General features: G+C 38.1%; 1 pseudogene; it reads left to right on the top strand.

The window, feature by feature from the left end:
* Positions 1-1,003: 1,003 nt before the first annotated feature.
* On the top strand, positions 1,004-4,205 carry LOC120212161 (annotated as a pseudogene).
* Positions 4,206-4,662: the final 457 nt, after the last annotated feature.

Here is a 4,662-nt window from a genome sequence, read left to right as displayed (position 1 = left end):
TATACTTTTAGGTGTTTGAACCATCACAACCGTTAAATTATGTCGTTAAATGACACATGTTGCCTTTACTAAATTTTATAAATTTATATTTAAAAAAACTTAAAATTATATCTATTTAAAAAAAGCCCAAAAGTTTCTTAAATATTAAAAATCCTAATTTTTTTAAAACCTTAAATTTAATCCCTATACCCACGCCCGCCGTCGCTATTTATCGTTGTTGCCGTCTCTATTTATTGTTATTGCCGTCGATCAAACCTTCAACAGAACTTCCACCCGACAAACAACCGAACATGACGACAGAGAACCCATAAACTCGACGAACAACGAACTAAAGTTTGAAAATCATGATACTCAGGTGACGTGACGACAACGACCGACAAGGGAGATGCTAAGAGTGGTAGAAGCGACGACCGCATTCGCCATCAATGGTGATGGTAAGGTTAAAGTTAGGAATTTTAGGGATTTGAGTTTTTTTTTTTAATTTTAGAGAAATTGGGATTTTTTAAATATAATATTTTTTAAGTTTAATTAAAATAAAATTTTCAAAATTACCTGAACGTGACATGTGTCACGTAACAACAAAATTTAACGTCTATTACAACCGAGACACTTAAAAGTGTAACGTTGAAAACATTAGACACCTAGATTGATCGAAAAAAAGTTAAACACCTAAACGAGAAAATAGTATAATTTGAATACCATTTCTATATTAAGCCAAATCAATATAGTAATTATTTTTAAATATGCTGGGGTCAAATTATTAATTTTTTTTTTATAAAACCTCTTTTTAATTTGATTCTAGTGTTAGTGGATATATTTTTATCATATATATGTGAATCATTTTAAATAAAATATTGATATAATAATACGACCCTGTGGCTGCTTGATAGTTCTCGGTGTCATTCATTCACACGTAGTGATAACAATAATGAACCACCAACACCACATAATGAACCTCCTTTCCTTTTCCTCTATTACAAACCATATTTCTAACAATGTCACCACTTGGAGTTTACTGTTCTTCTTCTTCTTCCAATTCTCCGTCTCTTAATTATAGGATACACCATTTCATCGTCTGGTTTTAATCCTCCAATATGTCAAACACATGCTGCTTCCATCAAATCTTTCTCTGTTGGTGTCTCATGGTCTGTTTTTACTCACCTGTGAAATCCGATGAACTCCATTTATTGTTGAATCTTAAATCCGCCCTTAATAAATCCACCACCATTGTTCTCGATTCATGGGGGGAAGTCAATTCCATTTGCAGCTTCAATGGAATCACTTGCAACGATGAAGGGTTCGTCAAGGAGATCGAGCTTTCAGGCCTGAAGCTTACCGGTGTTCTTCCTTTGGATTCAATGTGCCAGCTTCAATCCTTAGAAAAACTCTCTTTTGGTTACAATTCACTACACGGTCCAATCAGTGAAGAGTTGAATTATTGTGTAAAGCTTCAGTATTTGGATCTTGGAAACAATCTCTTTTCTGGTTCATTTCCAGATATATCCTCTCTCACCCAATTGAAGTCCCTTCATTTGAATAACTGCGGATTTTCTGGTGTTTTTCCATGGAAAATGCTTGGGAAAATGACCAAACTTACTGTTCTAAGCCTTGGAGACAACCCTTTGGATCGATCCCCGTTTCCAAATCAGATTCCGAAGCTAAAGAAACTGAATTGGCTTTATTTGGCCAATTGTAGCATTGAAGGGAAGATTCCTCCAGCCATTGGAGACCTCACAGAGCTTATAAATTTAGAGCTTGAACACAATCACTTATCTGGAGAAATTCCAATGGAGATTTCAAAGCTTCACAAACTATGGCAGCTTGAGCTTTTTAACAATAATCTGACCGGGAAACTTCCCGTCGGATTAAGGAATCTTACAAAGCTAGAGAATTTCGACGCCTCGACCAACAATCTTGAAGGAGATATCTCAGAAGTGGGGTATTTGAACAACTTGGTAAGCCTTCATCTCTATAAGAACAAGTTTAATGGTGAAGTACCCCCTGAGTTGGGTGAATTGAAGAAGCTGGTGAATTTGTCTCTTTACGACAACATGTTAACTGGTCGTTTGCCTCAAAAGCTTGGTTCTTGGTCCAGTTTCGACTTCATCGATGTGTCCGAGAATCTCTTAACCGGTCCAATTCCTCCATACATGTGTGACAAAGGAACCATGAGAGGACTCCTTATGGTTCAGAACAGGATCAGCGGAAAAATTCCAGCAACTTATGGAAATTGCACAACATTAAAGCGGTTTAGAGTCAATAACAACTCGCTTTCCGGTGTAGTTCCGGCCGGAATATGGGGGTTACCGGTAGCGGATATAGTTGACATTGCTTACAATCGATTTGAAGGGCCAATTACGTCTGATATAAAGAATGCAAAGGAGATGGGGATACTTTCAGTAGGGTACAATAGATTATCAGGTGAGTTGCCTGAAGTGATTTCAGAAGCTACATCTTTGGTTAAAATCGAGATTAATGACAATCAATTTTCAGGGAAAATCCCACAAGGAATTGGGGTACTGAAAAGATTGAACGTCCTTAAATTTCAAAATAACATGTTATCTGGTTCAATACCTGAGTCATTAGGTTCTTGTCTTTCCATCAGTGACATAAACATGGCTGGCAATTCACTTTCTGGGAAAATCCCATCATGTTTAGGATCTTTGTCGACATTGAACTCTTTGAATTTGTCTCGAAATGAACTTTCCGGGAAAATCCCAGGGAGCTTATCAACTCTCAAGCTGAACCTATTTGATTTGTCATATAATCGGTTAACTGGTCCTATACCACAGACTCTCTCCATTGAAGCTTATAATGGTAGCTTGGTGGGGAACCCTGGCCTTTGTAGTTCAACTTTCAGACTCCGATCTTTCAAGCGGTGTCGACCTGACTCCAGCATGTCTAAAGATGTCCGTGTGCTTATAGTTTGTCTTGCGCTTGGTGCAACGATCTTGCTTGCTTCTCTTGGATGTTTCTGTATTCAAAGAGGACTGAAAGAAGAGAAGCTGGTCATTCATTGAAGGAAAAGTCATGGGATGTTAAGTCTTTCCATGTATTAACTTTCACTGAAGATGAAATCCTTGATTCCATCAAGCAAGAAAATCTTATTGGAAAAGGAGGGTCCGGAAATGTATACAAAGTGATGCTTTCTAATGGCATTGAGCTAGCCGTGAAGCACATTCAGAACACAGAATCTAATGGCCGAAGTGGCCAGAGTAGTACTGCTCCAATTCTTAGCAAACGTGAGGGTAAAGCAAAAGAATTTGACGCCGAGGTGCGAACATTGAGCTCGGTAAGACATGTCAATGTGGTGAAGCTCTACTGCAGCATTACCAGTGAAGACTCCAGCTTGTTGGTGTACGAATACTTGCCTAACGGCAGCTTATGGGATCGGCTGCATACGAGTCGAAAAACGATGCTTGATTGGGAATCAAGGTACGAGATCGCAGTTGGGGCAGCCAAGGGACTCGAGTATCTTCATCATGGATGCGAAAAGCCGGTGATCCACCGGGACGTAAAATCGAGCAACATATTGTTAGATGAGTATTTGAAGCCAAGGATTTCGGATTTCGGACTGGCCAAGACTGTTCAAGTCAATGGTGGGAAAGACTCTACCCATGTCATTGCAGGCACCCATGGATACATAGCTCCTGGTACGTTAATTCCCATTTTTTTCACTTTCCAAGCTCAATATCAAGTGAATTAGTATAACAATGTTAATTTTGCAGAATATGGGTACACATGCAAGGTGAATGAGAAGAGTGACGTGTATAGCTTTGGGGTGGTATTAATGGAGTTAGTGAGTGGAAAGAGGGCAATAGATCCAGAATATGGAGAAAATAAGGACATTGTGAGTTGGGTTTGCAGCAAAATGAAGATCAAAGAGTGTGTTTTAAGCATTGTTGACCCAATGATCCCTGATGGTTTGAAAGAGGATGCAGTGAAAGTGTTGAGGATTGGGATTCTATGCACCACCACATTGCCTTCCCTAAGACCCACCATGAGAAGCGTGGTTCAACTGCTGGAAGAGGCTGAACCATGCAAATTGGTCGGCGTCGCTATCGGTAAGGACAGTGACCAGAAGAAAAAGGAACACCATTGATGGATTGTGCTTACAAGCAGGGAATTAAATACTGGCCCGCTATAGGAATAGCTATAGGAATATAACGGTAAAAGTTCCATTCGAAATCATTATCATACGACTGTGATATCCCGTAATGTCCATAATAACATCTATTATGTTTGCAATTGCATAAACGCAACATAACCGAAAATATGACAACAATCGTAATTTAAATCCCTCCTAAAAGCTTTACAATATTGCAACTTTACAATATTGCTGTAACATATTAACCAGTCTAATTTTTCTCCATTGTTGTCTTTGATTTTAGCACAAATAATTTTCCACGATAGAGGGCGGAGGTGGTTACCTCAAAATGTAAAAAGGTGAAAAGTGTCAGTTTATTAACGTAAATCTTGCCAAAATAAATGATAGGAAATGAGACAATAAAATAATACCACTTTGTAAGAGTGAAACAACTTGTCTTATTGGCTCCTTTATTATTTTAATTTATTGAACCTTTAGAAGAAAAAATATATTTTAAAAAAATAATAAGAAGAAAGAATTCGTTGTAGACGCATCCTAGAAACATATAATTTGGT

The sequence above is a fragment of the Hibiscus syriacus genome, unplaced genomic scaffold, assembly GCF_006381635.1.
Source record: "Hibiscus syriacus cultivar Baekdansim isolate YM2019G1 unplaced genomic scaffold, ASM638163v2 tig00109999_pilon, whole genome shotgun sequence".
Lineage (NCBI taxonomy): Eukaryota > Viridiplantae > Streptophyta > Magnoliopsida > Malvales > Malvaceae > Hibiscus > Hibiscus syriacus.
This window is presented reverse-complemented; position numbering and strand designations above follow the sequence as displayed.